Here is a 23,203-nt window from a genome sequence, read left to right as displayed (position 1 = left end):
CCTTCACAGAAAAGGCTCAAAAAAGTGTAACCCTGCAGCTCCCAGCTTGCACAGGAGGGATCTGTGCCGTATATAAGACTACAACACATCTGGATCAAGAGTCAGGCAAGAATTTGGATAAACTCTTTGCACTCAGCTTGAAGCTGCTGGTGGGAGCCCAGCCAGCCCCTCTGGTTCCTGTACCTCCTCCCTGAGTGAGGGAGGCACCATCACAGCTCTCCTCTTAAATATAAGTTACATTTTGCTGTTCCAACAGTGATTGAACACTCCAGACAAACCTTTCCTCATTTAGGACAGCCCTCCATCCTTCCCAGGACATTCAGGAATTCCCCAGCACCCAGCTCAGTTACACACACCTGAATTTACTTCTTTAGTCACCCCATCTTGTGTTTCAGTGCTGTTGCACAGGGAAAAGATGTAAAATGTGAGAGTGCTGCACCTTGGAGTGGAATAGCAAAGCCTCACCTCCAGGACCATCCTGTTCCTCAGACAAGGCACCAGGGCACAGGGATGGCTGCCCAGGAGTGCTGTGGTACACACTGCCTTGGAAGGCCCTCTGTGGTAAATTAAACCTCTGCTATCCTGCCTGCAGCCTGATTTTAGTGAGTGATTGAAGTGCACTGATGCAGTTGGGGTTCTTAGCAGGCTCAACCATTTGAGCAGGGCTTCCCTCTCCCTTGCCAAGGAGTGACAAGGTATGAAGAACACCTGGTGCTGCACGGTAACTTCACCTACAGCTGTGCTGTACTGCTTCCCTGCCCTAATCCATACAGAAAATGCAAGTTTGGGCACAAAGTGGAAAACAACAAAAGCTTTAGCATAACTGCTTTTCACACAGACATTTTTTTTCTATACAAAAAGCAAAGTTGCCCTCAGTGAAGCACTGCCCAGGTTCTGCAGCCACCATAGTCAGCAACACAAGTACAGCAAGGCCTGGAGCAGCTCCTCCCTCTAGATGCTGGAGGGCCAGCCCTGCACAGAGGACTGCACTCGTTCATTCCTTGTCCCTGGGTAGCAGCCACTGCCAGGGCAGCTGGACAAACATCCCTGTACACACCACGTGTCCCCCAAAGCACACAGAGGCCTTCACACGGTGCCTCACAAGTGTCAGGCCACCAGCACTGTGGGAAATACTCTGCACCACGGGAAAGGAATGGAATCCTAGAGTGGTTTGGGTGGGAAGGGACCTTAAAGCACACCCAGTGCCACCCCTGCCATGGGCAGGGACACCTCCCACTGTCCCAGGCTGCTCCAAGCCCCAAAGTCCAGCCTGGCCTTGGGCACTGCCAGGGATGCAGGGGCAGTCACAGCTGCTCTGGGCACCCTGTGCCAGGGCCTCCCCACTCTCAGGGAACAAGAAATCCTTCCCAATATCCATCTAATCCTGCCCTTAGTCAGTTTGAAGCTGTTCCCCCTTGTCCTGTCCCTCCAGCCCTTGTCCCCAGTCCCTCTCCAGCTCTCCTGGAGCCCCTTTAGGCCCTGGCAGGGGCTCTGAGCTCTCCCTGGAACCTTCTCCTCTCCAGGTGAGCACCCCCAGCTCTCCCAGCCTGGCTCCAGAGCAGAGGGGCTCCAACCCTGGAGCAGCTCCATGGCCTCCTCTGTACATGCTGCAGTAGTTCCATGTCCTTTCTGTGCTGGGAACCCCAGAACTGGATGCAGAGCTCTGCGTGTGTGGTCTCAAGAGCAGAGGGACAGAATCAATTCCCTCGAGCTGGTGCTCACACTTCTTTTGACATCACCCTTCTGGACTGCAGTGGCCTCTGGTCTCTCAAGTGACAGAGCTGTGATTTGGCCTGACCCCAGACCCCAGGGCTGGGCTTGGAGAATGCACAGAACTGCTTGAGCACACCTTTGCTCTCTCTGCTTCATGGCAGACAACAAGTACCAATGCCCTGGACACAAAACCCCAGTAAAATTCCCCCTTCCACAGGGGAAAGGGGCGTGGGACACCCTGGGTGTCCACAAATGCACATTCTCAGGGGGCCTCATGGAGGCAAGAGACAAAAATGTGTCACAGGGCCCCATCGGATGCGGGTGGATGAGCACAGGAGGGTGGCTGTGCCCACAGCCCTGTGATCCAGACTCCAGGCCTGGTGCTCCACACTCAGCAGCTGGGGAAGAGGAAGCTGCAGAGCACACAGCAGGCTGGGCCAAGATGCTCTGCAAACTGTGAAATTCAGCCCCCCTGCCAGCTCCTCAGGCTGAGCCCCTCTTCTGCTCAAGATCAGCCACTTCCCATTCTCTGGACAGGACCCCCAGACTGGAAGCATATGGTCTCTATGCTAATTAAGGCTCTCAGGCTTCCCAAATTTTTCATGGAACGCCTGAGTTCTGTCACATTCATACCCTAGCAGCAACACCCCCTCAGGGATGAAAACTTCAGGGGCAGCAGGGAGCAACAGCAAGGAAAAAAATAAAATATGGTATCAACTTCTGGCATGTAAACCATTACACCTGGCAGATCAACCATTTAAAAACAATTACAGCCAGGATTTATCTGTAAAACAGAATCAGCCTAGAATATATCAGGTGTTATGTGTTCTGCCTCACTCCACCAGAACACTGCACAGATTCCAATCAATCCAATTTCAAGAACGTTTCCCTGTGAAGGGAAGTGCTATTCCCTCAGTAAACAGCTCAACCATTTACCAGCATTACTAATTTACGTAATTCTACTAGCAGCACTGAACAACCACTGAATCACTAAAGTTTGAAAAGACCTTTAGGATGATCAAGTCCAACCTTTAAGATCAACCAGCACACCCCACCCTGTTGTCAGGTGCCACCTCCATGTGTTTTTTGAACACTTCCAGGGATGAGGACTCCACAATGCCACTCCTCACATCCCACCACCAAACAACATATTCCTCACCCCAAAATCAAAGGGTCAGCTCCCTTTAAATACACTCTGCTCAACACTAACACAAATTTGCCAGCATATTGTAGGAAATTCTCCTTTCTTTCTCCTAGGTATCTCTGTGTATTTGTTTCCCCTGCAGTTCCATCTGAGCCAGTTCACAGCTCCAAACACATTCCAAAAGCATTTTATTTAGAAAGGCCCAAATATCCGTTTCACACAGTCCATTACATCAGAACATGGCAACAATTTCATCTGCTTCAGCCTGAATAAGAAATTATTCCCCACATTCTTTAAACAGTGAAGCTCATGTCAAAGAAAATAGCTTTCAGATGTTTTACAACTCTTTCATCCACAAAGGAATGCTTGGGGCTTATGAAAATATACACCTGCTCATTTGAAAGCATCTTTCCCCCCAGTGGGAGGAAACAAGAAAAGCACAACTAATGCAACAGTTCTGCCCTCCACATTGAAAAGGCAGCCAGGTACAGGGCCTGCTGCCACAGCTGGACAAGCTGAGTGCAACCACATCTTCCAACACCCCTGAGCTCTGAGGTTTCTGCCCCGGGGTAAAGCTGGTTCCCCTGCCACAGCCCACCAGGCTCTCCCAGTGCCCACAATTTTCTTACCTAGTCTGGCAAAGTAAACCCTCAAGTTCAGGATCAAACCCCTTCTAACCCATCTGGAAGCCCACAGGAAATGTTGCTGTGCCCCTGGAACTGGGACACGTCAATAATGCATGTCCCAGGATCATTTACATCTCTAACACACAACCCTGGTACCTGCTAGTCAGCCGTGGAACTCAGTGCAACATAAGCAGGTTCATTTCACAGCAAATAAATACTCCCAGCCATCAGCAGATTTGTATCATTAACTGATATAAGTGCAAGAGAACAGATATTTTTCTGTGGGTCTCGCAGCACAGTAATCTTTGTTATAGGCTGCTCTCTGCAGAGGGATGATTGAGAGGCCCACAGTTTGCAATTTGGCACCAAGTCCAACTCCTGTTTCAGTTGACTTCAGCACAATTTGCTCTTATTTCCCTGTACAAGTTTCACTGCTGCAGACACGTAGATATTCCTCCCACAAAGGGCACGGAGCATCACTGAGACCCAAAAATTCAAACCAACAACTTGCCTTCCTGCAGCCTGGAGCGTTTCTTTCCGAGAGGATGGGGCCTCCACACAGAGAGGAGCTGCCACTGCGTCAAACAGCTAAAGCAGCAGCTGTGTGTAACCACGACACTGGGAAAATGCAGCTGCTTTCCAGGATTTTCTCCTCTTCTCCGCTTAGAGCAGCACTGGCCAAACCCCCGGACAGAGCAGCTCCAGTGGGAGCAGGGATGGAGAGGAGGGAGCTGGGGCACAGCTCAGAATCAGCACTTCCAGCAGGTCAAACCAAATGTTTCTCAAGCGGGGCCACGTCAAAACTGACGTCACAGCTGAGCCTTAATGGAAATGGAAAAACCAGGATCATTTACCTCCCTGTAACAGGAGAGCACAGCTAATGGGGCCGGGGAGGACAGCGAGACCCTGCAGGCTGATGGTGCTGGGAGCTGCAGTGACCTGCTTGGGGACCTGGGGACAAGTCCCCACGAGGCTCAGGGTGAGCACAGCCCACAGACAGGGCTCTTGGCAGAGTCACCAAGGGGGGAAGACACCTGTGAGGTCACAAATCCTCTCTCCAGCATCACCATCATCATCCCCAAATCACACCCCTAGGGGCCACACCCAGACATCTCTTGAACTGTGACTCCACCAGCACCCTGGGCAATTCATTCCAGTGCCTGACCACTCTTCTAGTGATTTTTTTCCTTAGTATTTGATCTGAACATCCCCTGGTGCATCCCCCTAAAGCCATTTCCTCTCGTCCTCTCACAAGACATGGCAGGAGAGGCTGACCCCACCTCACCACAACCTCCTCTCAGGCAGCTGCAGAGATCACCAGGAACACATCCCCCAAAATTGCCTGGCCGAGGTGCCAAGAGGTGCCTGGAAACCCCAGCACAGCTCAAGAAGCCCAGCAGGACAGACAGCCCTGACTTCCCAGTGTGCACACCTAGAAAAAGTCACTGCAAAATTCATCTGCATCCCCGCTGTAGCTGTTTGCTCTGGTTGTCCAGAGACACAAGTATTTCTCAAAATAGAATGCTCAATACCAGCATTCTCAAAAGCTCTTATTGATTTCTGCCCAGACTTAACAAGATATTTGACTTTCTGAAGCTGTACTTAATTTCTTTGTCGCTACACTGCGTTTCCTTGAGCCGTGGTCCCTCCTAACACTCAGCAGCATCATTTTTCTCTCTTTCTCTGAGCCACCTAAGAAGGTGGAAGTGTCCCATATCTAGCATAGAGAAACATGGCTCTTCCCAATTATTTTGCAAAGGATCATCCTGAACTAGAGATATGAGTAAGGAGAGAACTCACCAATAATAAGGCACTTCTTTAAAATCCTATTTTTTATAGAGCTCTTGAAAGGTTTGGGTGGGAAGGGACCTTTCAGCCCATCCAGTCCCACCCCTTGCCATGGCCAGTGATACCTTCCATAGACCACGCTGCTCCAACCTCAGCAACTCTGGATAATTTCTAATTATTTCATTGTCAAAGACCAGGATTTTTTAATTTTTTTTTTTTTTTTTTGAAGTTCCAAGATGAGAAGTGCAAAACACTGCACTCTGCCAGCACCCACAGTTCTATATAAACTACACCAACACAACTTGGAGAAAAAAGTAAATGTAATCCTAAGGACTAGTTTATTTTAAAAACATTAAGTCTACATTTAAACCATGCCTTTGAACAAATGATGCAGAAAACATAAATGACAAATCAAAGGAAAGCATGCCTTGAAGGATTTACACTCTTTTCTGCAGAGTCGCTCCAGAATCTGTCCTCTAACCCAGTATTAAGACAAGAATGTGCTTTGGGAATGGGCCAGTGTGGAAAGAGAGGCTTTAACATCATTTGGATTTCACATATAACATAAGAAAGGCATCAAAACCACCCAGTGCTGGAACTGGGAGCAGCTGATTCTGCTTCAGCAGACATCATAAAACCATTCTGCTCCTCCTCAAAACTCCATTCAACTCCTACCTCAAAAAAACCTCACAATGCAGCAGTAAAAAGTTTAAATTTAAGGGGTTTTTTTTATATATATATTTTTTCCTCCAAGACAATATTTTAGTCACAAGAGATGTTACAGAGTAAAGTTATATCCTGCAAGGATAAATGAATCTGAAATTGCTTTTAAGGAATAAGTATTCGTCTGAGATCCGAAAAGGCAATACATCAAAAAAAGAAGGTAAGCAGCCTATTTCAGGGCATTTCACCAGTGCATTTACGGATGGTTTATCTTCTTCCACTTTATTCTTCAATTTAGGCAGCATTATTCACTGTTACTGTTAATTTAGATCCTTTTGTTTTCCTAACGCTACACAGATAAAATGATGGTCAGGACAAATTCACAACTGTTTTAAAATCCAGAAATCCTGATGAAGTACCCACATGAAACTGCTTAATTAAAAAAACCAAAAAACTAAGGGAATTTATCCTCATACACAAACATGGGATAAATTCTGCTTGTTTTCCCTTCTCAGAGATGGAACATACCAGAAAGGTGCCACTAAAGGGAAAGAAACACCTTCGTGGGGGGAAAAAAGGAGAACTGTTGAACTCAGCTCTTCATTTTCTTCACGGATGAAAGACGAGATTAAAAAGATGTTCCAAAGAAGAGCAGGGGATTTCTGGCAGTTAAAGAACACAAAGGGAGAGGCAATGCATCAATGCCTGAGCAGCAGAATCCCGGCAGTTCATCTTCTCCTCACTCGGATGTTCTGTGAGTAAACAGCCAGCACCGCTGAAGGGAGGACACAAAGAATTCGAGGGAGAAACACAACTGGAGCTGAGCAAATCGATACCTCCAGCACACAACTAGTGCTCCTCATTAGTCCATAGCTGAGGTGTTAATGGTCCTCCTGATCGCTGCTTCTTCGGGGTTTTAAAAATACGGAGAAAATTAAAAGACTGTAAAAATGCTCAGCTCTTGGAAGCAATAACTGAGAAAAAGCTGAGAAGCGTGCAGGTAACCCTGCTGCTAACTGGTAATGTAATTTAAAGAAGAGGGATCTGTGGCTCCTGCATTCCTCAATCTGTCCTATTTTCCAGGATGGAATTGCCATCCTGGGAATAAGCCAGAGGAAAGCCTGCATTTGGACACAGCCGTCAGGGAAGAGCTTTTTAAATTCAGATTTTCCCCAAAATTGTTGAGCTACCAGCACTGTTCTCCATAGAAAGCTCCCAGTACAATGAGGGAAGCAAAAGTTATTTTCATGTACGCTTGCTTTTAAAACTTCAATTCCTCCTTCTCCCATTGGACACAATCCTCTGGAGCAAAATTAAAATTCGTGGTGATAGCCATAGAATAGTCTAGGGCGAGGAACACGTACCAAAACACTCCTACACTTCTGTGGTGTTACCACTCGGAGACATTTGCTTCCATCCCCTCCTCCTAGTTATGAGGGGAAGGGTGTCACCATGGCCTGCAGCAGAAGGCTGAGGTTGGAGAAAATGAACTGTTAAAGGTGAAGAGCAGCACACACAGAGCTATCTTTCCCTTATTCTACCATACATTCCCACCAGAGGAGGAATGGAGCCATGTGGCAGAAGAGGGAAAAGCAGGGTCTTAAAAGCAAAGAATTCCCAAAAAACTGAGGGAAAACCTTACTACGTATGTACACTTCATAAACCAGAAATTGAGGGTACACAGTTGGCAATGAGGGCAAACACTCAAGGAAAGAGAAACTGAACAAATTCAAGGTGTTAACAGCAGCAAGCCAAACTGGCAGTGTCTTCAGAAGCCTCCACCATTCCCATTGCATCTTCTGCTGCTTCAGGGCATTTAAATGTTTCAAGACAGGAATGATATAATTGGTCACAGTATAGGAAATACAGGTTCTTAGTTGGGGAAAAAAAAAGGTGAAAAAAATTCAGAGTGACTATGTTTGTATGTCTGAATCCCATGCACACAGAGTTTTGGAAGGAAAAACCACACTAAAGGATGCCCAGGTCAGTGAAGAACCGGCAAACGTGAGAGGAGTTCAGTGCCCAAGACCCACAGGCATCCCGCAAATACAACAGCTTCTCAAAATATTCCCACTGAGGCAGCAATAAATAAAGCTGATGTGATGTTTCTCCCCCTCATTGGAACTGTGGCGATGTATTCAGTACAACATCCTAAGGGGAACATATTCCAGAGAAATTGAACTTGAAGGACTGATGTGAGGGGAAAGGGAATGGAAATGCAATGGAATAAGGCTGGGGGAAGGCTCCAGCACAGCTCCCCCAGCCTGCAGAAACACCCTGGGCAGAGTAGTGGGTACATGTCCACCCAAAGAAAGAGTCATACCTGAGCTTGTTCCTCTAGAGCTTCCAAGCTGTGCCTGCCTCTGGGTGTTTGAGGTTCCAGAAAAGCTCATGACCCACACTCCACCCCAGCTGGCTCTGTGTGCTCAAGCAAAGCCAGCAGGATCCTGCAGGAGAGCACCAGGAAAAAAAGGCACAGTGCCAGGGGCTGCCTCTGTAAAGGCTGATTCAGATGGGAGCAGGTGTCAGCCCCGGCCACGAGGGACCCAGCCTGCCTTGCTGAGAGCTCAGCAGAATATTTCTAAATAACACTGCACGTGACCACAAACCAGGAGAGGGTTTCCAGCGCTGGCCCGTGCACTCGTGGCACCACAGCCAGCACAGCCAAGCCTGCTCAGAACCAGACATGCCCTGGAAACTCTCCCACGAGCCCAGCAGAGATGGACCTGTGCCCACAGCAGCAAATCCCACAGAATTATGATGGGACACTGGCACAGCTGGACTGAGTGCACAGGTCACACTGCCAGCTCAGGCTCTGCTCCATTCAAAAACATTTAAAGTGCCCTGAACCAGGCAAGGCTGCAGTACAGCTGGTCCTACCTCTTTTATCCAAGGAGGGACACGCAGATTGGGGTGGCTGGGGACAGGAGAATTGCCCAGATGTTCCATGAAATGCCTACTCTGCATGGGCTGTTTGTTGAGAGAGGGAAGGGAAGATATCAACTCTTCTAAGCAGTTCCCTAAGCAGCACTTTGGAATCATGGAGTGATTTGGGTTGGGAGGGACCTTAAATCCCACCCAGTGCCACCCCCTGCCATAGGCAGGGACACCTTCCACTGTCCCAGGCTGCTCCAAGCCCCAAAGTCCAGCCTGGCCTTGGGCACTGCCAGGGATCCAGGGGCAGCCACAGCTGCTCTGGGCACCCTGTGTGGGTGGTGAGGAACTGGAAGAACTTCCTACCAATATCTGATCTACACCCACTCTGTTTCAGTTTGAATCCATTCTCTCCTGCTGAACTGTCCTCTGACAACGCTCCCCCAACCCTCAGAAGCCACACTTTCCTCACTACAATTGTTAGGGGAAATTGTTTGGTTTAATTCTTGGGAATAGCACATTTGCATACTGCCCACAGAGCTCCAAAACACCAAGGGGCTTTTTTAACTTTAATTTTTATTTAACCTTAAATGCAGAAAATCCTCCAGCCCCAGATGAAACCTCAGGTCACACCTTTTGACGATGCAGGGAGCAAAGCAAGTCTCACAACAGAGTGGGTGCTCACTCTGGGAAACCACAGGCAAAAAAACCCCCAACATAATCCCTTTCTCCAGAACATGTGGAAGCAGGGGACACCAAAGAGGGCAGAAAACTACTTCAGCAAAAGGACAATGATGGCGCAATAACAAACACGAAAATATGGGTCTTAAATAAGCATAAATTGTAAGAGATAGGCAGAGTAATTTGAGCAATCAGCCTTTGGCTGAGAAGAGGGAATATTACCCATGACACGCTTTGTTTTGTGAGAGGGAATGTTCAGCCGGGCAGGCTCAATGGTCCCCTCAAGCACTGAATTCTCATGAGAATTTTAACAACAAAGCCACTTGTTTATCTGAGCACTTGAAGGAAACGATTTTCTAAATGACCACTCAGAGCTCGACAAGGAGCAGGGCACAGGTGATCAGAGCAGAGCCACCAGAAGCGCCTTCAGAGGAACCCAGGACATCAGGCTGGGTGATAAGTGACCTTTTGGAAAGACCCTGCCAAGGGTTCTGCTGTCTTGGGCCAATGTTCTACATTTTCTTTCTTACAATCTTGTGGCAAAAAACGGCAGAAACGGCAGAAGGTCTTGGTTTTCTTTTTTTCTGTTTAATTTTTTCCTTTTTTAAGGCCAAGAAAAAATTCAGGTGTTTATATGAAAGCAAAACAAGAAGCTAAAGCCTGCTTTGTTTGAAAGAGCAATGCAACTCTTTGGAAAAGCTGATACAACAACAGGGAAAAGCAGGGATGGCACACAACATGGGGAACAAGACTTTGGACCACTACCTAAGAACATATTTGAAGAGAGACGATCCAGTTTTTACCTCCTGCTCCCTAATTCCATCCATTTCCAAAGGAGCCAGGATGCGCATCAATCCCAGCAGATTAAATTCTAATGACCAATCTTTTGCCATTAGACATGCCTGCCTGCCTTGGAGTCAACAGCCAGCCTTGCAGGTGAGAAGCGCTGGCTTTGTTTCTAACAGGTCTCAAAAATAATTTTCCAGGTTCTGAGTCCCTCATTATAACTGATTTCAGAGTCCAAAATTCATTAGCTGTGCTTCACCACCTCCCAATCAGCACCATTGTACAATGCAGCCAAATCTTTGCAGCTCTGACACTTCCAAGTAGACAAAGGTGTTTTTTTTTACTTTCTGTGGAAAGAAAACGTAACAGCAACTTTACAACACACTTGCTACGTGGTGCAATGGGACTGAAAAAGGAGGAAGAAAGGAAGAACTGATTGCCCATCTTGAGACCTACCAGCAAAGCTCACTTTGTGTTCTTAACAAAATTCCAAGTTCATGGCCTGCCTGAAATTATATAAGGATGGGTCTATTTGGATGCATTTTTTTTAGAGTAGAGATGTTGCTAATTCAACCTTTAAACCCACCTGGCAGACATGATATTGTTGTGATAGAATTAAAAACAAGATTGAAACATATACACAGTTATTAAAAAACAGCAGGGCAAGGCTGGCACACAGCTCCCCAGAAAGGCTGTGGCCATCAGATTGGGGAAATAGAAACATCTGAAAATAAAGCTTTATTTTATATGGCAATGTACATTAATCCTTCTGAGCCTGGTATTGGTCGTGCTCAGGGCAGCTGCACTCCTTCACTGCCTGCTTCAGATTTCATATCCAAACCTCCCTGTTTCCATGTCCTTCCCCCTTTGCATGCAACAGAACCTCTTCAGCACAGGAACACCCTCATTTCCCATGAAAACCAATCCCCTCCTGCATGCCCATGGAACACACAGCCCTCTATCAGTTCTGAATTGAGCAGAACCAAAGCTGAAAGTGGCTCCATGGCTTTTAGGAGGCTCTGGAGAGCATTTAGGTACTCACGAGTGGATATAGCTGTAAAACCAGGTAAAATGGGAAGCACTGTTGGAGCTCCCACTGTTCCTCAACACTGTGAGCAACACACTGCCCCTTTCCAAGGTTTCCAGTCAGGTCAGAAGGGATCCTTTGCCCGAGGTCATCCTTCCCTGAGGGGTTTTACAGCCTCATCCCAGGTTTCCAGCTCCTTCTCACATTCTCGAGCCCCACAGCCTCATCCAAACCCATACCACCAGCAAGCACCATGTTATTCCTGACGCTGCACGATTTCTTCTGCTAAAAGCAACAAGGGGTCCATGACCAGGCAATCTGTTGGAAAATGCCACAAAAATTGCCACCAGTTTGTGGGTTAAAGCCTTTTCCCCACCCCTGCAGAAGGCTGAAATAGTTGTAGCCAGCCTGGAGAACACAACCAATTTATTACAGTGATCTTTTCTTGCTGGCTCCCTTCTCCAATCCCTCTCAGTGCTTCCAGCAGAATGTTAACTCCGAGAAAACGGAGCAGTGGGGGAAAGGAAACAGTGTTCCTACAGATGTGAATGTCATGTAAATGTCAAACCTCCTGTTAAAATTTGATCAGGAGACTGAGTGAAAGGGAAAGAGCGTTTCTGTGAGTAAACCAGCACATTAACAAGAGTTTCAGCCTGTCTGCTCACAACAGGACCTCAGTGATGGATTTCATTATTCTTAATTTCCCATGTAATATTAAGCTGCAAGTGATTTTGCTAAAAGATCATATACAGCAGTACAAGAACCGCAAACAAATGTTGGTTGACAAGATAAATCTACATCAGTCTTAAAATTAAAACCTATGTGTGCCTTTTCTACCACTGCACTTAATCAAAAAATATCCATTTCTACTGCATTACAAATAAATGTTCCTCTGCTTAGACAGACCTGGAGCATGTGCACACATTCACCTGTATCAGGAGAGAAGGTGGTTTCCCACTAAATACCAAAAAGCAGAATTCCAGCAGATGTTATAGGGACACAGATAATTGCAGTGAACCAACCACCAAAGTTTTTGTCTTGGGAAGGAACTGTTTTATGCAAGACTGTACAGTCCTACTGAGGACACATTTCTTGGTGAACCTTAGGCAGGGAGATGTTCCTGTCTCGGGGGCTCTCTCCCTGCTGAGTGAGCAAAGTTCTGCCACTTCAGGACCATGGACATCTCCCAGAACACCTTCAGTATTCCAGCAGCAAGGTGAGGATGTTACTGACATGGGGAAAGAGATACCTGGGCACAGAGACAGGAGCAGGACGTTACATTAGATGGGATATTGGGCAGGAATTGTTCCCTGGCAGGGTGGGCAGGCCCTGGCACAGGGTGCCCAGAGCAGCTGTGGCTGCCCCTGGATCCCTGGCAGTGTCCAAGGCCAGGCTGGACTTTGGGGCTTGGAGCAGCCTGGGACAGTGGAAGGTGTCCATGGGTGGGGTGGGTTTTGAGCTCCCTTCCAACCCAAACCATTCTGGGATTCCATGAACTGTAGCTGTTGGTTTTAACATCAAATTAAAGACTTGCTTCACTCTAAAGCACACAGACAGAATAATTCTACAGCAACATTCAGGTTACTCAATGCAAAATGAGGATTAGAAAAATTTTCCAGCTACATGACACTTTCTCTTCAGCTGTACACATCCCCACCAAACCACCACCTCTTCTCAGCACACAGGGACTAACTCTGGCACAACCAAAACCAGGCTCACTTCAGTTCAGAATTATTTTCAAACCAGTCCAATAATCTCCCTGAACTGATCCCTTTCAATCCAAGAAGCCCCAACTTCTATCACATGTGCATGGCTCAAAAAAATGAGTTCATTTTGCAGTAGCCTTGGCATCACAGTTACCTGTTGTGCCACCAAAACAACCTGCTCATTTCTTCCACAGGAGTTATACAAGGATACCCTTGGAAAGAACTTGGAATTTCATGCCCTCAATGACATCCTCTGTGGCTGGCAGCCCAAGTCATAAACTTGTCACCATCCTGAAAATTGTGGGAGGGCAAGAGGACATAACATCCATATTTCTGATGGATTAATCCCTTTAGTTTGAGACTCCCTTAGTAGTTGGAAGATTTTTTTTTCCTTTGGTAATCTGCCTTCAAAGATATTAGAATAAGAATATTGTAAAGACTCTAAGGGAAATCATTGTAACACCCCCTCCCCACCCCCAAAAAAATAGTGTTTTTAAGGGATTTCAGTAATCCTCTGTCCTTTCTCTTCAATAAGGCCAGCTTTCCTGTCCTGCTGTAGCTGCCATATTGCTGAATTTCCCTCATCCACACAAACCTCTGGATAAACCCAGAGCAACAGCAGAAGGGAGGAACACCATCCACCAGGAGCCTTTCCCCTGAACCTCCTCTGCTTCCGAGAGGGCTGCCAGGCACAAGGACACCACAGAGGCTGCTGGGGAACTCCTGGGGCCTGTGCACTCCAACTGTTTTCACAGTATCTCATTCCCTGGAGTTTTTCAAAATACAAAGTGAATTTTATAAGCCCCATGGTTCACCAGTCATGAATTCTATTTTATTGTAGGCTGAACATCCTTAAAAACCAAAACCATCTGAAATTCACTGGGTGCATTTATCCAGATCTTCCTCAGGTACAAGGACTTATGCAAATAACCTTGTTTCACATTAAATGCTAAAAGATTTATTTTTTTCTAAACTCCAAGTTTTATTCCAATGAAAGACATTGCTCTCAGAAAGTAAAAAAAAAATTGTGAAAAAGTAGTAAAGGAAGGCTGCTGAATAAAATTATCATCTGCTCTATGATTGATTTGGGCATCTAAAAAGGAAAAAGTCCTGCAACTTTAGTAAAATGAGAGTCCTGGAAAGCTCCTTGACTATCAAAACTGCAGCAATTTCATTATTATGAACAAATTTGTTCTAGTGGACATCTGAGTAACAGAGTTCAGACTGCTCTTGAGAGATTTAAAGATCCTATTTGAGAATGTTAAATAACTTGAAGCCCCATAAGCTAAATGGATTCAGAAACCAGTCAGTGCTTCTTTGAATTTATCTTGTGCTCACACATCTATCTCCCTCCCCTTTCTTTGACAGGAAATGAAAAAAATAAAAATTCAATGGCAATCTATTTCTGCATCAAGTTGTTCATTTTTCCTTGTCATACACATGGCACTAAAGTGTCACAACCTAATTCCATTAGCGTGTGGGTTTCATTTCTAGTTTGCACTCATTCTAGATGCAACAAGTTAAATTAAATACACCATATTCTAATTATTTCCACTGTGCTGCCTCACAGTTTCCTCAAACTTGCAATCTCTGTTTGCAGACAAAAGCAAAGAAAAAAGCTACAAGTTATTCTGTGTTGTTGAACACACCACCAGAAATCAAAAGTTCCCAAGTTATTTCAAGCTTGGATATTACCCAAGTGTAAAAACTGGAAGAAAAACCCCAAAGAAGTTCATAATCCATGAATTCAGTTTGCTTGGTGAAGCACAGTTCTGTTCAGGGGAGAATCTTGGGAATAAGGATCTACCATAGTGCTAAAGAACTGGAGTGCAGCCACACCCAAATATTTGTTGTTTAGAGGAAACACTCAAAAACACAGTTTAACAAAAGCTCAATCAGAACCACATCAACAATGTTTGCCTTTTCTCCTACCCCCAAAAGACCATAATGGATTTCTCTTTCCAGAAGAAGATTCCTTTTCTCCACAACCATGACAGTAATCATCATCACAGAATCCTGGTTGGAAAAGACCTCCAAGATCAAAATCCAGCCCTGCCAAGCCCACTTCCAACCCATAATCCAAGCACCACCTGCCCAGTGCTGCAAAATCCATCCCTGAAGGTTGAAAGCTCCTGTGATGGGAGCAGGGGAAGGGGAGACAGCCCTGCAGAGAAGCCAGGTTCACACCAAGGTCTGTAAGGAGGGAGCACAGAGCTGCCTGATGTCATCCCAGCAATGTCTGGGGCTGCTAGGCCAAGGAATACCCTGATAGCTCAGCAGAACTGTTGGCCATGAATTATGCTGTTTCCCATAACATGGATACCAGAGAAACCTGGAGTTACACTCACATGGTGCTAGGAGATGGCACAGAGGTGACAACACCCATAGGGAGCATTCCCATGGGATAGCTCCCAGCACGCCCAGACCATCAGATCACAGGAGTTCTCTCCCTGTTGCCAAAATCAGCCATGGAAGTGCCCAGTGGAAGACAGCACCCATTGAGACAGGAGCACTGCCTCTCCAGATGCAGAGGGGGAGACTGAAAATGTTGCAGTCAGCCATTCAAATTACTCTTCACACTGACATTAGTATCCATGTTTTTGTCAAAAGCACCACATGAAATGCAACAGATTGCAGTTGTATATCTCACCCAAAAGAAAACTCACTCAAACCCTCCAATGGCTGGACACTGAACCAGAATTTCAATTGGAAACAAAGGAGTATTTTTAGCTGTTTAAAATACGTAAGAAGAAACCACGTGAATGAAGTAAACACAGCAATCAGCACATGAACGAAGTGAATGCAACACCCAGGCTGTGCAGGAAGGTTCCCCAGTTACAACATCAAGTCTGGAAAATGGACATAGCATAGCACCAACCCTTATCACACAGCCCTCCCAGACCCTCAGGCACTGCTATTTACACTTTCCTTCTTACAACCTGGGTCCTAAACCATTAAATACAGAATTATTTGGGTTGGTTTTAAGTAAAAATGTGTGCTAATGTGTACTTCTAGAAAAAAAAGCTATTTTAGGCACAAATGCTTATCCAAATCTGACTGCCCAACCACCAAATTAATAACAAGCACTAGTAAAAGTAGTGGTTGTATGTTTGTCCCCCACTAATTAAATCACTTCAACCAGAGCAGCATTTTGGTTCTTAAGCAATAATCTTTACTTTAGAAAGGACTCACTACTCTTACTAAGATGGCTCCTCAAAATCCTTTACCAGGAATATTTTTCTCCTTGTATCTTTCCCAAACAACTCCCAGAAATCCTTCCACCAGCTTTAATCAGTCAGCTTTGCCTTTTTACCTCACTTCTCTCAATACCTCAAATGGTTTGTTGAGGTTAGAAAATGAAGCGTATGAACTAAATTAAAAAAAAAAAAAATAAGGGCGCATTTCAGTGACAGAAAACAGCTGCAGCCTTTGTGGCTCTTCTCTTTGAACCTCCTTCTGTTGCTCTTTTTTCCTTGCCCTTCAGGCTGCACTATTCCAGGGAATTTATTTGAACCAGAAGTGCCTTTTTCTGTGTTGCAGGGCACTGTTTGATGACAGACAACACAGGATGGAGAAGGACAGCAGTCCATGGCCCTTCCTCAGGCAAACATCCAGGACAGGCAGGCTGGGTCTGTTTGAAGTTCCAAGGGAAACTGGGAGAAAGCCCAGGATTCCTCTGTCCACCTTCAGGCTAAGATTGCAATCTTGATGCCATCGATGCAAATTCCTGCTGGAGCGTTATTTCCCAGTGGTTATTCCCAGTATAAACCAGCCCAGCTCAGGCAAGGGTTTCATCCAAAGGGTGGGAGAGCTGATGGCACCTGGCTCATCACAGCTCTGCTGTCACTGCAGCTTCCTAATTGAGGTCCACCACTCATCTCTTTGGGCCTCTAATTGCTCTCCACAGTCCCTGCAGGAGCTTCCCAGCAAAGTTCCTCCGGTGCAGCCCAAACAAACAAACAATTAACACCTTCCCCTGCCTTTCCCACACAGGCACAGAGCAGAGGAGCTCCCTTGCTCGTCCCAGTTCAGCAGTGCTGGGGTTTGCTGCACCCTGGAACCTCTGAGGTAGCTCCTTCACATTTTGTGGTTGCCCCTGGATCCCTGGAAGCATCCAATGCCAGGTTGGACAGGGCTTGGAGCAATGTGGGATAGTGGAAGACATCCCTGTCCACAGCACAAGGTGGGACTGGATGGGCTTTAAGGTCTCCTCCAACCCAGACCATTTTGGGATTCTGGGATTAACCAAGGATTGAGGGCAATCACACTGCCAAGGTCCAATTCCTGCCAACAGGGGAATGCACAGGGATGCAAGGCAGCTGCAGCCCCACCCCAGCTGTGGATCACCCTTCTCCCTGCTGGCTGCCCCTTCCCAAGTGAACCCGGGGAGAACGCCCTTCTCCCTCTCACACACAAAGCTGTGTGTTTTGGGCACATGGAGGGGTTGTAAGGTGTTCAGATCAGTGGATTTATATGTACAAAGCAGCCACTCTTTTCAGTGAGTTTGGCTCTTCCTTCAGGGGTTTGTCAGCAGCCACCAGAATTACTTGTTCTACCTTCTTTGGAGCTACAGCTTGATAAAAGTCCAGCCAGATACACAGTGGCCCAAGAACAGCCTGACATCCTCAGGAGCACCCCAAGCCACTGCCAGGGGGTCACACCCACTGCCTGAACTGCCAAAAACAAACCACTTCCCACTTCTGCTGAGTTAGTACTGATTGTCAAGTCTCCTGTAATAAATCACCTAAGCGTGCAAAGCTGCAGGAGCATCTCCTCTCTCCCAGAAGCCTGCTCTGCTGTGCTTGCACAAGCTTTTTAGGCACTCAGTGTCTCTTCCCCCAAAAGACTTCACATCAACAAATGCCTCACATAGAATCCTCTGGTAGCAGCAAAATTAATACATACCTGCAAGGCACTTTTTTTTCCCTTCATCAATCAGTTGATTAGTTATTTTTAATTAAAACAGCAAGCTCTGATTGCAGGATTTTAAGCAATAATCCTTGCCACTTTAACAACTGTTTTCTGTGGTTCAGACACTGAATTCATAAACCTTTAATAGGACAGAACAAGCAAATTCAGGTTTAATTCTCAAGCAGCATTTCGGCTTGATCCAGATTTTGAGCTTCCACTCTTCAGTTATCCCTCTGCATGTTCTAAGTATAAGAAGTAAATAATAATTGGCTAACAGAACAGTTTTAGTTTTAGTCTGTGCACTCTGAGTTCAAGAGAAAAACAGCTGGTTCACACACAAAAAAACCCAATGCTTCATTTTGCCAGAAGTCTGTTAAGTTTACTTCAAAGCTTGGATGAAGAGGATCCAAAAACAACCTTCATGGCTAAGAAGGTTCTCTTTGCCAAACCAATGGTTTTATACCAGAAATGCTGTTAAAACTGAACTAAGACCAGATTTTACTTCCCTGTTTTCAGATTTTGCTGCTTGGCTGGACAGAGGCCCATATGCAGACACAAATGTAAAAACAAAACAAAACAAAACAAAAAAAACCCCAAAAAACCAAAAAAAACCACCAAAAAACAAAACAAAACAAAAAAAAAACCAGAAAGCTACTGTTCACATTATTTTCCTGTGTTTAAGAGCATTTTGACTGAGGCTCTGAGGCCTAATTGCTACCAGAAGTTTACTAAACCCATGAAAGAAAAAGTGAAAAGCTACTAGTTTAATTTCCTTCACCTGCTTGCTAACCATGAACAGAGTTTTAACAACCCATGTCCCTCATTTGAAGCTGTTAACAAAGTACTTAAATCCCAGGGTTCAGGGGTGAACCTCCATGGATTTCAGGCTGCTAAGGCATGGGAAAAAGGAAAGGAGGCAAAAACAAGGGAGACCACTTAAGGATGTGTCCCAATAAGTAAAAATGTGGTTCCTGGAGTGTCCAGGGGCCGGTAGCAATACATGAGGAACTTATGGAAGTTTATTTTGTAAACTGAGGGAAAAGAACTCAAGCCAGGTTCTAACTCCTGTGTAATATCCATACCCTTCTGTCAGCCCTGGCAAAGCTCTACATCCCCAAATCAGTCCTGTAGCAGCTTCTGAAGCACAAGGCCCCAGTCTGCAGCAGATGCCCACCCAGCACTTCAGTGGAGCTGTCCCAAACAGCCACCAAGCTATGCCACACATCTATACCACAGATACACAGCAGCAACTCAACACTTTGTGCTCCAGGCTCCCATTTCTGCACAGAAAATCAGAGCCCAGGTCTGAGAAGTTCATTTACACAGCTGATAGCTGACAGGATGCATCATTGGGGGAGGAATGAGTGATAACCATGGCATCAAAAAGCTGCCTGAACATCTTCACCTGCAAAAAGCACTCTGAACTAGCACTCACTTTTAGCAGGCTGCTCTACCAACCATTCCCATCTTGCCAGAGGAATTAGATACTCTTCCACTTTTCCAGATATGTTGTCATTGGGAAGTAACAGAAAAAGCAGGATGTGAAAGGCTGCACACAAAACTTGGACTGAAAACACGAGCAAGCCTGATTTGAGTGTCCCTTTACCTGTGTGCAGTCAATCCCTTGAAAACAAAGCACGTGTCACCCACAGTCACAGGGGGTGACATGAGGGGGCCTGCCACATCCACAGCACCTGAAGCAAGAGGGGAGAGCCAGTATTCCCCGATTTGGGAGTAATCTGCCTCAAATCTCACACAGCTTTGGCACACCGGAAAGTTCAGTCAGGCTGGGCTCCCCTGCCGCTGCTGCAGGTGCCGGGTTATGCGTGAGGAGGCTGTGGCTCCTGCGGCAGTGCCGGCTCCCTGTGCCCCTTCAGGGCGCTGGGAAAAGCATCCCCACACCCGCTCTGTGCTCCGTGCAGACCGGGCTCTGCTGGGAGGCAGGAGGAGATCGCATCTTTCGGGGAGAACTGAATTTGGAAAAGTTACACGGCAGGAACAGTTTGCATTCATCCCCAGCTTGTTACGTGGGATCTCGAGAACATTTGCTTTGCCACTCCAGCTCTACAGTCTTGAATTTATTTTTAAACGTCTCTTTTTTCCCCAGTTTCCACTCATCAGAGAGCAAGTTCTCAGTCGAAGTGAGAAACGTATTTGCTTAACACGCAGACAGCCCAAAGAGCAGTCTGAGAAATTTATATGTCACGAACCTCCTCCCGTCGGGGGGTGGGTGGGAACAGACACGGAAATGTTTCCACCTTAACTTTCGATGATGGGAGTGGGAGCTACCCGCCTGGCACCCACAGGGGCTTCCCCCCACACCTCCGCGGGGCCCGAATGAGTCAATTGATTCACATCCAAAAACCCCTCCGGCTACCACACCCCCTCCCTCCGAATTAACATCCGATCGTCATTAATGGCCACTGCCGAGAGGCGCAGAGGGGCTGGAGAGCCGGCACCTGCCTCTCCCGGCGTGTGCCCCCAGGTGACACCACCCACACCTCTGTCTCGCTGTTCCCAGGGTAAAATCACTGCTCAGGCTCCAGCCCCCACGGCTGACCTCACCGCACAGCCCCCGAGTTGGCACAACACTTCAAACGCAGGGCTCGCACCAGCACAGGGATGGATAAAACCACCGGGGTGTGTGAAAGGTGGGCAGCAGAGCCTCCTCACCCACCAGGAGCCGGCACCGGGGTTACCCTGCTGGATCCTGCCCCAATCCCACTCCCGAGCCCAGGAAGGTGTCTCTCCGCAGCTTTGCGGCTGCAAGCCGAGGAGCTGCCCGGCTCCCCCCCGCAGGACTCCCCCGGAGCCCGGAGGGCTGAGGCACTCGGGAAAAGGCAGCAGGGAAGGCACCCAGCACCGCTCCGCTTCCCCCAGAGCGGCTCGGAAATGAGCTGGAGCAGCAGCCTCTCCCGCGCCAAGTATTACAGGAGCGGAATACTAACGGGTTCCTTTATTTTACCCATTACCATATGCAGATATTAAAGACCGAGCGCTGCATTTCTGTCACTACTGGCCCTCGCAAATTAACCCTGCGTCTCAAAGCGACACCTCGATAGTTGAGGTCACCGTCTCTCCTCCGCTTGGCGACAGCGACCGATGGGGAAGGGGAGGAAGGGATGGGTGTTCGTCCTCGCCGGAGGAGGCTCTCCCGGAGCCCTGCCCTCGCCCCGGCAAGGTGGGAGCCTCCGGGCTGAGGCAGGAGGAGCCGCGGCAGGGCAGGTCCGGCATCCCCCCCACCCACACCCGCGCATCCCTCCGTCGCCCCCGACTTACCCCCTTTCCTCCGGGAAACTTTCGGCCGCCGCGGGCAGCGGGACGGGCCGGGGGCCGCCGCCCCGTGGCAGCGAGGCCCACGGGGTCCGTGCGGGCAGCGGCGGCTCCGCTCCGCCCGCCGGGGCCGGCGCGGCTGCGGCGGTGCCTGCGCAGGGCGGGGGAGCGGGAGCGGGGCCGCCGCTGCCCCCCCGGCGCGGCCGCGGCTCCCGGCGCGGGGAAAGCGCTGCTGCGCTGCGGAGCCGCCGATCGCGCCCGCCTCCCGCATCGGCGAAAGGGAGGAAAAAAAAAAAAAAAAAAAAAAGGGAGGGAGGAGGAGATGGGGGGAGAAAGAAGGCAGCGAGCGCTCGCCAGGGCTCCGGGCATCCCTGCCTCGGCAGCCGGTCCTCCTCCGGGATAGCGCACCCAACTCCCCGGCAGCCCCACCGCCCGTCTTGTCCCCCGGCCATGGGCACGGCCAGAGCGGGCCAGGGGCTCGGGGCGCGCTCCTTCCCTTCCCTCCCTCCCTCCGCGGCTGCGCTACGCTCCCACCCCGCGCCCCCCGCCCAGCCGGAGATGCTCCGCGGCGCCGGGGAAGGAACCGCCGGCAAAGACGCTCTCGGCACTTACTGAGCCCAACTCCGGACCGGAGCGCGCCCGCTGCCGAGGCTGTGCTCGCTGCCGATGCCTGATCCCCAAATGCCACCTGTAGGCCTGTTTCCTCGGAGGCTGAGCGTCTCGGCTGCCACCCGCCCGAATCCGGCGTGCCAAGTTCCAGGTGGCGAATCAACACCGCGGGGACCTGTTGGCCGCCCGTGTGCGCCGGGTCAGCCCCGCCGCCGGCTCCCGCTGCTCCCCGAGAGCATCCCGTACCAACCCGGGCCAGTCGCACTCACTGCTGCAGCACCAGAGACCCCGAGGGGGAAAACCCCCGGCTGTCACCCCACGGCAGCACAAACCCTCATTTCCGAAAAACGAACTCCGCGTTCATCCAGCCGTCTATGGCCGGTACAAGGGAAGGACCCCTCACAAGTGAGCGGCAGCTAAAGCGCTGGTGGTTTCAAAAAGGAAATGTTCACCTCTTCACCCTACTCCCTCCACTCATCTCCAGCCCGGGGCAGGACAGGCTCTCTCCTGGAAGAGAGTTCTTCCTTGGCTAAGCGAATACAAAATGCCAATCTGCCCGTTTAATTACGCCAGACTCCCCTCCCTTCTTGCCTTCAAACCCTTTATTGGGTTTACCTGTGCTCCTCCCTCACACTTCTGCGGGCAACTCCATCAACGAAACCACCAGCACCTGTCTGTAAAACCTTTTAAAAAGGAAAATAATCGCTCCTGACCTTTCACGTGAGGGCGACCATGTAAATCTCGAGTGTCTCAATATCCCAGATCCAAGCGTCAATGTAGACTTAGAAACCACAAATTTTTTGCACGGAAGCTGAGTAAAATCTGTTCTTCCCCAGATATTTTCAGAGGACCCCGCTAATCCCTTTGGAATTAACAACCAAGCCCAGCCTTCAGGAGGACTCGCGCCGGATTTGCAGAGTCCCGAGGAGCTCTGGCACTCGGGATCTCAGACAAGGAGCGCAGAGTTTGATCCCAGGGGAGCAGGATGCTGCCAAGCAGCCAGAATTCGAGTGCATCTCCCTTGCGCCACGGAGCAGCCCCCAGGGCTCAGAGAGCATCACTGAGGTGGCCCCAAGCTGCGGCCGGGAGCCACCGGGGCGAGTGGCTTGGGGCGAGGGGCTGCGCTGCCGCCCGCACCCGCTCAGCGCGGGCTCCCGCAGCTCGGGCGGCCTCACTGCTCCGGTGAGGGTCCCCCATCCCATCCCATCCCACCCCCGGTGCCCCGCGTCCTCACCTCCGCCGCGGGCCCGGCTACCTCTGCCTTGCCCCGCTCGGGAGCGGCGCGGAGCCGCGCTCGCCAAACGCGGGCGGAGTGTGCCCCCGCCGCGGCTCGGAGGGACGGCGAACTGCAGCCGCAGGCAGCGGCCGCTGCTCTCCCTCCTGCCTTCTCGCTCTCCTCCTG

At 48.8% G+C, this 23,203-nt stretch overlaps 1 protein-coding gene across 1 annotated transcript in view; it reads right to left on the bottom strand.

Moving 5' to 3' along the window:
• Positions 1-21,887, bottom strand: part of PCDH15 (protocadherin related 15) — a 640,425-nt gene extending 618,538 nt beyond the window's left edge. The window contains exon 1 of the mRNA XM_063406141.1: positions 21,805-21,887. The gene's annotated coding sequence lies outside the window, so the exon portion shown is untranslated. The remainder of the gene's footprint in view (positions 1-21,804) is intronic.
• Positions 21,888-23,203: the final 1,316 nt, after the last annotated feature.

Source organism: Prinia subflava, chromosome 9 (genome assembly GCF_021018805.1).
Source record: "Prinia subflava isolate CZ2003 ecotype Zambia chromosome 9, Cam_Psub_1.2, whole genome shotgun sequence".
NCBI lineage: Eukaryota > Metazoa > Chordata > Aves > Passeriformes > Cisticolidae > Prinia > Prinia subflava.
This window is presented reverse-complemented; position numbering and strand designations above follow the sequence as displayed.